We start from the raw sequence: 12,465 nt of genomic DNA on the forward strand, positions 1-12,465 counted from the left end.
AAGTCGTTGCCATATTTTTCTTAACCAAAAGAAATTTTTAGTAAAAACATAAATCAAAATACATTCATCGACCTGAAATGAAAGACTAAAAGATTAGTATGAAATGGTGAACTGCGTTTATCATGTTTCCTCAACGATTTTTGTCTATCTATATAGTTCCATTCACTTTTTTTTTTCGAAAAATAAATCCACATCAACTTATACAGCTGTGGTTATTAACTGGCGGCCAGTGAACTGAAATATATTAGTTCGTCATTTTTCTGCGGACAATTTTCGTAAAAAATCTAAATGGGTTTAAAGTACTTTTCTTAATTTAAAAAAAAAAAAGAAAAAAGAAACCTATTTCTTCGTTTCTGTGAAATTTAACATACCAACGGTGTAGAAGATTTATTTCTTAGGTAAAAACCCACTTCTTATTTTAATTTGTAATTCAATGCTTCTGTTTTGTACAACTTGATAAAAATCTCACAGTAATATTTAATGTTCATTCAAATATAAAAGAGTCCTATATAAAATTTTGAAAAATTTGCGGCCCGCCATTTGACTGATGGCGCTTTTAAATGCGGCCCCTAGGCCTCATGTAAGTTGGAAACCCCTGTTATAGAGCAATGGTTTCCAATATTTTGAGAACCACAAGAAATTGATTTTGTTGAATTGGCAGGAAAAAGCACTAAGAAAAATTATTTTTGCAGCAGCGCACTGGTCATCATGTTTTAAATTTAAAACCTAATTGAACTTTTTCACCTAACCACTTTATTTCGTGACCGTCGTTGAACAGCCGACACAATTTTGAGTTTACGACTACCAATGTTCAACTCCGTAGCCTCGTCATTTTGAACCCAATCCAGAAGACAAGAGAACTCCTGGACAAAGTATTGTTAGAAATTTGCCATAGGGGAGAACTTTTTGATGGAACTTACCCGCATTTGAGTAAAATAAAGAGGGAAACATTCCACGGTTATCCTGGCGGTAAGAAGACTCTAACCCATGATCCGTCTATCACTGAGGATATTTTCGTCAGAACCGTGGTCGGTGCTAGCAGGTTGCGAAATACGTATCGACCAGCCATCGCTGGGATTCGAACCCGGTTCACCTCATTGGAGGACGACGCTCTATCCCCTCAGCCAAGTCATATTTGAACAAAACCATGTTTTATATGCGCTTGAAAATTAAATTTTGCTGCAAAAACACACCCAAGTGGTTTAACTGTTTTCGTCTGTTACTGTACACAAACTTTTAGAAGAAAGTTTTTTTTTACTTATAATTATTTTTCTGATGAAGAAGTGTATGGAAGTGGTGTCTCCAAATGAATTAAAAAAAGAAGAAAAGTGATTCTTTGTCATGGAAGGAAGGAAAACTTAACAATGTATAAGTAATTTGTTTATGTTGTCACTTTTGAACAGGGGTATCAGTTTTTTTAATCAAAATGTTACATTAGACATCGAATTCCAAGACATTACATTCATTTTAATGAAATAGGATTGTAACAAATCCGATCAAGTCCAAAATTGAGCAACCTCCTTCCTTGCATTGTGACATGCATTAATGCTTCTTAAGAATTTTTTTTTCTTTTTGTTACAGAAAAACAGTTCCGAATATATCTATATAAATACATATTAAATGGCTTTTACTCATTCAAAAACTCTTAAATTATTTTTTCTTGATTATGTATTTCAAGCGCTTATTCAATGCTCCAAACGTTTTGGAAATCATATTCTTTTTGCTATTCTATGAACACAACGAAGTTTATGATAAGATTTTGGGAACATTTCGAACTTTTTCTGGTGGCAAACTGAGCACGAATGTCTCTCATGTTTTTACCAGAAAATTTAATTCACTTAGTTTCTTACTAAATGATTATTAAACAACTTGACGCATTTTTGTAATTATTTTTTTGTGAGTATGCATGTTGAATCGGTGAAATTTATTTTTCGCTTTGGCAATGAAGAATTGAAAACTGAAATATCAAGTGATTGAGCTGACATAAGAATGAAATATGAAAAAAAAATCGAATGAAAAAGGCATCAAAAACTTTCCATTTAGACTTGCCGTTTCAAGTACCATAAATGAAGCATTTGTTTCTCTGGAATATCCTTTAATTCCTTACTTTAATTTAGTTTAACCTCTTTTATACTGAATGAGGTAGCTGAAATTCTATTCAAATTGAAATCATTATATTTGTCTTAATGTCTTTTCTGGTGTTGGCGTTGGCTGCGATCACGGTTTGATCACGCAGTTATATATGAAATGGTTAAATAAAACTGATAAAACCTATTTTTCGGTTGGCAACAATTAACTGAAAACTGAAATATCAAGCGAGTGAGCAGTCATAAGCATGAACGATTAAGGATACATGTTTTCATGTGTCTGAAAAGCTGAAATAAAAGTTGGGCAAGAAAAAAAGGTTCAAAGCGAGCAATTTATGTCAACAAACTGTCCTATATTTAAGCATTAATTATATTTATTAACTTACGTTGAACGCGAAATAATTTAGAGTTATATTTTAGTTATTTTGATTTAAAAAGGAAACATTTTATCAACGAAAAATAGCTTTTTTCCTTTTCTTACATTTTTTTTTGGTTTTTATTCATTTTTCGAGCTTACGTTGGAATAAAAAGAGAGAAAACTATTGTGATTTCAAACGCAGAAGCGTGAAATTTTTTGTAAAGAAATTCTATGAATACTTTTTCTAAATGCCCATGCATTTTTGAAATGCATATAAATCAAATACTAATATGTATAAATTGAATACAATGTTTATAAATCAATAACATATTCACAGAATGTAAGCGTTGCATATTTTTAGATTTTCATTATAAAAAAAAATGCAGCATACATGTGAAACTAGATTTATTATTATTTTTTAAATTTATGTCCAGCGTGAGCCACTTTTTCCTGAAACGAATTGAAGAAAAACAAAAAATTCAAAAAGAGTTTTTTTTTCCTACATGATGATTCAACATAAACTTATCATCTTAACTTAAATTCAGATTTTGAGTTAGACTTCGTGTTTCTTTGTTTGACCAATCGATCACAAAAATTAAATTATTAATTATTTTTATTGCTAAAATTGAACCTCTGATTACAACCAGTTATTATCATTTTAACTTTATTATAAATATACGTTTCTTGTGATTGTGCAGCCTGGAGATAATCGCACACTGTTGGAAGTATTAAAATGCGTAATAATTTCACTTCCGTAACAAAAAGATTATATTTTGGTCAAATAAATTTTACAACGAAATAAACTTTTCCCTAAAATGAAACAACCTATTAGTATTCCAAGCGTTATTTCTTAATTCAAGTTTATATTATCGGGAAAAAAATAGGAAGTAACTTGTATTGAGATCAAGGAAACTGTATTAATTAACGCCGATCAATGTGATTTACTCATATAATAACTAAACTTTCGCACTGAGCTTTGAAAAATATTTTTACATTATAATAATATTAGTTAAAGAGAGTAAAAATGGGCCAAAATTTCACCCATTTAGCTGTGAAAGAATATAATAGTATTAGTTAAAATGGGCCAAAATATTACCAATTTAGATGTGAAAGAATATAATAGTATTAATTAAAATGGGCCAAAATATCACTCATTTAGATGTAATAGAACATGGGTTTTCAACTGGCTGCCCGAGAAGCCTTTTTTTGTGGCCCGCGAACTAAAATATATTAGATGTCATTTTTTTGCGGACAATTTTCGTAAAAAATCCATATGGGTTTAAATACTTTTCTCGTTAATAAAAACCTAATTTCTTCGTTTCTGCGAAATTTAACATACCAACGGTGCAAAAAAAAAATTTTTCTCAGGTTTTGCATCCAAGAAAATATTTATTCAAATGCAAAAATAATTGTGTATGTTGCTCTTTTTTTATTTCATTTTTTTTTTTTTTTTGTATTTTGGGGACATAATTTAGCATGTGTGTATCAGAAATTTTCTCGAAGAAATTCTCCGATTTAACTTTTTGAAACCACTCATTTAAGACGAAAATATTTACACACACATTAGTAAATTTTAAATGTAAATATCTATTCTCTGGTGGTTGCAGCAGACAAACCTCAATTTTCTCATTGAATATTTTGTGTGCTACTATGTAAGTTTTAATACCAACCTTTTTAAAGTTTTATATCTTAACAATTAGATATCTGTTGCACATTAATTGTTTAATACATAGGTGCACATTAAAGTTATTGTAGACCGAATTTTTATTATTTATTTAATATTCTGAAAAATATTATTAATAACAATTAAATACTTTTAAAAACCTACTTCTTACTTTAGTTTGTAATTCAATACTTTTGTTGTATACTTGGTAAAAATCTGACTGTAATATTTAATGTTCCTTCATACATAAAAGAGTCCTACATAAAATTCTGATAAAGTTGCGGCCCGCCATTTGATTTGTGTTTTTAATTGTGGACCCCGGCTACATGTAAGTTGGAAACCCCTGTTATAGAATATAGTAATATTAGTTAAAGAGAGTAAAAATGGGCCAAACTTTCACCCATTTAGATGTGAAAGAATATAATAATATTAGTTAAAGAGAGTAAAAATGGGCCAAAGTATCACCCATTTAGATGTGAAAGTATATATAATAGTATTAATTAAAATGGATCAAAATATCACCCATTTAGATGTGAAAGAATATATAATAGTATTAATTAAAATGGGTCAAAGTATCACCCATTTAGATGTGAAAGAATATAATAATATTAGTTAAAGAGAGTAAAAATGGGCCAAAATATCACCCATTTAGATGTGAAAGAATATAATAATATTAGTTAAATAGATTAAAAATGGGCCAAAAACTCACTCATTTAGCTATGAAACAATATTGGAAAATTAATAAAAAAAAGAGTAACGCTCATTGCTTTTTTTTTTTCTTCTTCCAATGCCCACCTGGGTTGATATTTTGTCCATTCAAGCTTATTAGGGCAGATTTGTTGGCCACTTTTTCAGGGGCACCCTATTAGATGGGTCAACGCTGCACCCACAGTAAGGACAGATGGTACAGAGAATGATAGAACAGCCATACCTTGTCCGGGATTCGAACTAACTGACCCCAGGCCGGCTATGTTCATTGTATATTGTGTCACATTGGGGGAACAAATAGTCTGAATATTTTCTCCAATATGGGTTGCTGTTTTAAGAGAACGCCATACAACGGAAGAAAATTGTTCGTCACATATTCCCTTTCTCCTTTATTATTAATTTAAAATTGAAAGTGTTTAAAAAGTGAGTTCAGACAAAACTAGAGTAAGCCATGTAGTTTCAAATACTGAAAAGAAAACTTTAAAATATACAAATGATAATAAATTATGAGATGAGAACTAAAGATGACGCAACGGATAAGTTCTCTTCTCATAATATGTTTGCATTTTAATATTTTGAAGTATTTTTTTTCAGCAATTGCAACTTCATGTCTTACTCTAGGCTTGCCTAAACTTACTTTTTCTCTCTTTTAAATTTTAAATGAATGATGATGGAGAAAGAGAATTTCCGAAGAAAATTTTTATCCGCCATATGGTGTCCTCTTAAGCAACCGGAGTATAGAAAATCTGTAGAAATCAAGAATTTTCAGTGATATTATATTTGTTCTTAACATTTCTCTGTCTCCATGAAAGAACAAAATTAATGATTGTCGACTTTCACCACATGTGAATGCTAACAATCATATATATCTGCAATAAGTGCTAGATCTGATTTGATTATTCATCATCAAATGCTTACTCGAAGTTCTAATATACGATTAATACAGATAAGAAAAAAAAAACATTAGTTTTGGGAATAATGGAGAGGTGTGGGGGTAATCATATGTGTTCTCTATTTTCAAGTTTTTTATGATTAAATATACTTGCTCGATGTACTCTTGTCCAGTATGATTTTCATTAAAGTTATGTGCCATTGCCCAGTATTCTCTTCTCTGCTGGGTTTTTTTTCTTAACTTAAGTGTCATTGCCCTGTATTTTGTCCTATACATTTACTCTCCTAGTATATTCTAGTTTCTCCCAATATAATATTTTTTTATTTTCGAGTCCAGCTCGCATCGACCACAGTGCTTACGTAAAATATCCTCAGTAGTTGACGAATCATGGGTTACAGTCCTCTTGCCATCAGACTAACCATCGGAGGTTTTCGTGGTTTTCCTCTCGATATAAGGCAAGTTACATAAAAAAGTCCTCATCGAAGGAAAATTTCTCCCAATACTTGACCCAGGAGTTCCCTTGTCTTTTGAATTGGGTTCAAAATTACAAGGCTACACACTTGAGCATTAGCAGTGGTAAACCCAAAAATTGGGTAGGCTGTTTAACGAAGACAATAAAATATTTTCATTATTGAATATATTAATATTCGTGCTAGAATAATTGCGTAAGGCAAACATTCTACCCTACATAGAGGTAAAAATATCACGGATCTGAGACCCTTCTGACCATTATAAAACAATCGTAACTATTGAGCCATCGTGGCTCATGGGTTAGAGCGTTCGCCTTCCAATGAGCTGAACCGGTTTCGAATCCCAGCAATAGCTAGTCGAAACGAATTCCTCACCAGGCTCGCACCAATCACAGTGTAAGCATAAAATATCCTCAGTGGTAGACGGATCATGTGTTAGAGTCCACTTGCAGACGGATTAACTGTTGTAGGTTTTCGTGGTTTTCCTCTTCAAGCAACGCAAATGCGGGTTAGTTCCATCAAAAAGTCCTCTACGAAGGCAATTTTCTCCCAATACTTGATCCAGGTGTTCCCTTGTCTTCTGAACTGGGTTTAAAATTACAATGCTACGGAGTTGAACATTAGTAGTCGTGAACTCAAAAAATTGGGTCGGCTGATCAACGACGGTTATAAAATAAACAAAAGAAAATAGTAATCATTAAAGAAAAGACTAACAAAAAGTGTTTTATGAATTTTCAAAGACAATATAATCATTTTATGAATAACATAACGTTTTATTCCTTCATTGTTAAGATTAAATTTATAAATATTTTTGAATAATTTAATAATTTTTATTTATCGTGAAACAAAATCATTCTATGTTGTAATACTGTCGCACATCTGAGTCAAATTATTTATTTCGGTGAGTCAAACATTTTTTTATCACATTGTGAATAAAAAAATATATATATTTCCTATGCTGTTGTCTACTGAAATGAAAGAATTCATAATTTATCCAACGAAATAAATTTATTTAGCAAAATCCTTCTTAAAAGGGATTTTTTTTTCAAGAGGGAAAAATTCCTTTTAACTCGTAGAACAAGAACCGTTATCTAAAGTAGAACACACAAGGTAAGCAGGTTTGTTTCCACCAAAAGATAGAAATTACTTATTGTTTTTTTTTTCTTCATAATTTGTTTTTTATACGTTGGATATGAAACTTTTCAGTGAAGGCCTAACTAAGGCAGTAGGATGAATAAAATGTATCATAATCTGATTTGAATTACCTATCTATGCTTTGTTTAATCTGAGGTCACCATAAGTTATAATTAACAGCACTTAACAGCATTGGCTGATGAGTCCTTGCTTATTCAAATTAAAACTGAATAATGTTGTAAAATTAGCAACGCTATCAGAAAAATAATGTTTTTAATTAATGTTTGCTTACATTTTTAATACAGCCGAACCCCGCTATAGTGAACTTTCAAGAGATCGAAATTTCGGTTCACTATAACCGGGAGTTCACTACAGTACCGCTCAAAAGTATCAGTACACCTAAAAACTTTTAAAAAAATGGCAAAATTCAAAGTGTCATAACTTCTTTAAAAATGATCAAAAATGCTTCTGCTTTAGCTCATTTTGAAGCTTAAAATCTCTACTTTTATGTACTCTAATTGTTTTTAATTAATATATTTTGCAACTATATACAATTACACTCTAAACAATCATAGAAAATTGTATAAATTTTTTGTGAAGTTTGACGCGATGTACGGGCACAAAGGGGTTAGATATTGTTAATTTTTATTATACCATTGAAAAATTTGGACTTTCAGCTTTCATTTAAAAAAAAAATTCCAAAAAAACATGTTTTTTGACGAAGTTATTGTCAAATAAAAAAAAAGGTTTTTTTTCAGAATTTAATAATTTTTCAGCAATTATAATGAATTTTAGTGTAATTATAATATGATATGAAATTCTTTAAATTAAAATTTAATATTTCTCGATAATATTATTTCATAATTTATTATAACAATTTTAACTTTTTTTTTGGAAAATATAATAATGAAATAAGAATCAACGTTTACAATTTAATATTTTGAAATTTATTTTTTCGTATTTTTCTCAGAAAAAATTTGAAAACAAAAATGTATGTACATTGTACGTTGTATGTACATTGTATGTACATGTATGTACATTGTACGATGATTCTTATTTCATTATTATATTTTCCAAAAAGAAAAGTTAAAATTTTTATAATAAATTATGAAATAATATTATCGAGAAATATTAAATTTTAATTTATTTTAATTAAAAAAATTTCATATCATATTATAATTACACTAAAATTCATTATAATTGCTAAAAAATCATTAAATTCTGAAAAAAAATTTTTTTTTTAATTTGACAATAACTTCGTCAAAAAACATGTTATTTTGGAATTTTTTTTTTAAATGAAAGCTAAAAGTCCAAATTTGTGAATGGTATAATAAAAATTAACAATATCTAACCCCTTTGTGCCCGTACATCGCGTCAAACTTCACAAAAAATTAAAACAATTTTCTATGATTGTTTTGAGTGTAATTGTACATAGTTGCAAAATATATTAATTAAAAACAATTAGAGTACATAAAAGTAGAGATTCTAAGCTTCAAAATGAGATAAAGCAGAAGCATTTTTGATCATTTTTAAAGAAGTTATGACACTATGAATTTTGCCATTTTTATATAAGTTTCTAGGTGAATACTGAAAGAAAACACAAATAATTAAGATCAAAAGGATAAAACTTCTTTGAAAAACTTCTTTGAAAAAAACGCGCTAAGAAGCAGCAGAAATTTCAGAAAAAAGTATCAATACAAAACAAATGAAATAAAATAAAAATAAAAATATGACCACCGAAGCCGACGTCTTCAGGGGGTACCGGCCCCGGTAGCCATTAAAAACAAAACCATTTCTATTTGAGGGAGAAGCAAAAGCTTAAAATATCTCCCTCAGTACCCCGATGGTTTTGTATAGAGGTCCAGGAAAAACAAGATACATTCAAAAGAATAAACAAATTACAAAAAGAAAATCAGTTTTTAATTTTCTGATGATTTTTATTGATTTTCTTTTTGTAATTTGTTTATTCTTTTGAATGTATCTTGTTTTTCCTGGACCTCTATACAAAACCATCGGGGTACTGAGGGAGATATTTTAAGCTTTTGCTTCTCCCTCAAATAGAAATGGTTTTGTTTTTAATGGCTACCGGGGCCGGTACCCCCTGAAGACGTCGGCTTCGGTGGTCATATTTTTATTTTTATTTTATTTCATTTGTTTTGTATTTCTAGGTGAAATGATACTTTTGAGCGGTACTGTATATCCGTTCCGTAAACAATTTTAACTTATTGTTCCGAGATCCTTCTTATTATTATACATTATTTAAAAAAATGACCATTAAAATAAAATACGAAAATGACTGAAAAATAATACGTACTGACAAAAAATGTGTTAACTTGCTTCTATTTTTAATTACTCTTCGTCTTGTGTACAAAACAAATTAGTAATCTTCAGCTGATGTGTGCAAGGAAAGATTTGTCCATATCTGCCTGGGTAGGTCTTTGTTTAGGGATGGAAAAGTGAGATAAAAGAAGCAAACAAGAAAAAATGCTTATCGCTACATTCCACTCTATAGGTGGTTTTAAAAATTAGTATAAGTATTTTAAAAATTAGTATAAGTATTAGCATAAGTACGCATTTCAAAATCATTTTTTAAAAAATGAGAAATAAGAAGAAATAAAATCAGTCGAAGACAGAAAAAAGTTCATAGCATCCAACTTTTATAATATATTTTTAATGTAATATATTTTCTCATACTATCCAACTTCCTCACTTTTTTAGTTCACTATATCCACAAAAAATAACATTATACGTGAGTAGCAAGGCACGGGATTGAACATTTCGTTCACTATATCGGGGAGTTCACTATGAACCGTGTTCACTATAGTGGGGTTTGACTGTATGACTTTTCTATTCCAAGCCCCAGTGGTGGCTTTTCTCATTCCTTTTCGTTTTTTTCCCCTATCTTTTAAAGTCATCACTTTATTTTCAAAATATAAAATTATTATGATTGTCAATCACAGCAATTTTTTAATATGATAATTTTGTAACGAAATAAATTATTACTTGTTTTTGAAAAAAAATCAGCTATACTTTTAAAAAAAATTAAACTTGGGAATATAGAATGTTTGATACAATAAAAAAGTTAATACGCAAAAAGTAAAATAAACATTAAGGGGTCCAAACTTTGGAGCGCTCTCCTGAATAAACTATTGGGACTCCATTGCGGCTAACCCCCATATTTTGGGGATCAAAAATCCGAATCCGTCGGAAAAAAGGTATGTTAAGAGAAAGTACGTTTTTGTGTCTTGTTTTGTTTCTCAAAATATCTCTGCACTGATTAATTAACATATTTGAGCTCACCCCTTCGAGCCATTAAGATTGAGTTCTACAACGTGAAGATACGATCATTAGATCAAAAGGTATTCAGGATGGTCTGTTTTTTTTTTTTTTTTTTTTTAAATGTACAGTATATGAGCAAGAATATCTCCATTTTAACGCTATAATTCGAAGTTAAAAAAAAAAGAAAAATAATAATTTTAAAAACTGAAAATATTTTATTTACATTATTATGATATAGTAAAATAAATTGAAAAAAAAAGCATTCCGTTTTAAGAAATATAATTTTAAATTATTGACCATCAACGGGGTTCGAACCCCTGACACTTGAACTTGCAATTTGTAACATCCTATCACAGGGGTGGCCAAGCTCCTTGATAGTCGAGCCATTTTTCAAAATTTGAAATTTTTCGCGAGCCGCAATTAAATACATATTTAAAAGCTAGGCAAAAAGCGTATGAAAATATTTTTTTTTTCGCTGAAATTATATTTATTGAAAACATATAAAAAAATACAAAATATGTGTATTGAATTTAAATATTAAAAATTAAACATATTTATTTCACTTCTCTTGATAATTCTTTAAAATTTGGTGAATAATTAGTGACAACACTTCTCAGTAATTCTTTGAGATGCTGGTTAGTTAATACTGATCGGTGTTTGGATTTCACGAATTTTAAAGTGGAATTCACGTAAGTACGTTGTGATTCACGTAAGTACGTTGCTCCGAATATTGAAATAATTTGAGAAACAGCCTTTTTTAATTCAGGATACTTCGATTCTGGTACAAATTTCCAAAATTCAGTAATCGACGTCGACTTATATTTTAATTATGGAGCTTGATCTTCTTGCATCTCTATTAATTCTAATTCTCCAGATGCTTTTTGGGTTATAATTATATTGGAAACGGAAAACTCACCTTGAATTATGTTAATTTCAAATGGATTCAGAAAAAAATTAAGAGACGATTTAAAATATTTCAAGTCTTGAAATCTAATTTGAAATTCTGTCAATATTCCTTCCGGTTTTTTTGTATAATCGTTCAGTTTTTCTTGTTTAATATTGGAACAATTTTTTTTTAATTCGAGGAAAATGGCAAAATGTTTTATTTTTAATGTCCTTTTGAGAAAGTTGTAATTTAGTTTGAAAACTAAATATACACTGTGAGAGGTCAGAAATTATTTTATCTTTCCCCAGCAGTTGTAAATTCAGTGTTTTCAAATGTTCCATGACATCAGTTAAAAACATTAAGTCTTGTAACCACTCGTCGTCGTCTAATTCTGAATAGGTTATTTCCTTTTCTTTCAGAAATGCAGTTATCGGATCAAACAAATCTACAAAACAATTTAATATGTAGTAGCTAGATAACCATCTAACAATGCAAAAGAAATTCATGTCATTTGGAAGTTCTTCGTCCCTTAATTCTTTAAGGAAATTTTTGAATTGTCGATGATTTTTTGCATTGGTGTGAATGTAATTTACAATGTGTAACACTGCTTTCATAACAATAAGATATTTTAAATATTTTATAACGAGATGTTCTCGGTGAATTATGCAGTGAATCGGTATAAATTGTGCAATTTCATAATCATCTCTCAAAATCCCACTAAGACACATTTTTTTACCCAACATTACCGGAGCTCCATCAGTTGCAATGCTTACAAATTTATTAAGAAGCACATCAAAAGTTTTCATTATGGAATCTAATGCATTTTTAATATCGACACCTCGCTTTGACTCTTGAAGTGCTACTAAATCTAATTATTCTTCTTTAACAACGAAGTCAGGTGAAACAAAACAATAAAAATGTCCCGAATAAAAACCCATTACATGCATGTTTAAATATAAAAGCATTGCAGTAGGGAACCGATTATCCG

General features: G+C 29.8%; 1 protein-coding gene across 5 annotated transcripts in view; it reads right to left on the reverse strand.

Moving 5' to 3' along the window:
* The window catches only part of LOC107447412 (uncharacterized), a 164,378-nt gene that overhangs the window by 42,220 nt on the left and 109,693 nt on the right, over positions 1 to 12,465 (reverse strand). The window contains exon 1 of one of the 5 annotated variants that reach the window (XM_071180454.2): positions 9,627 to 9,746. The exons of the other annotated variants lie outside the window; for them this stretch is intronic. The gene's annotated coding sequence lies outside the window, so the exon portion shown is untranslated. Of the gene's footprint in view, positions 1 to 9,626; positions 9,747 to 12,465 lie in introns of those variants that run through there. 5 annotated transcript variants of the gene reach the window in all.

This window comes from Parasteatoda tepidariorum, chromosome 1, assembly GCF_982258835.1.
Source record: "Parasteatoda tepidariorum strain Cologne lab strain chromosome 1, Ptep-v5.0, whole genome shotgun sequence".
NCBI classification, from domain to species: domain Eukaryota; kingdom Metazoa; phylum Arthropoda; class Arachnida; order Araneae; family Theridiidae; genus Parasteatoda; species Parasteatoda tepidariorum.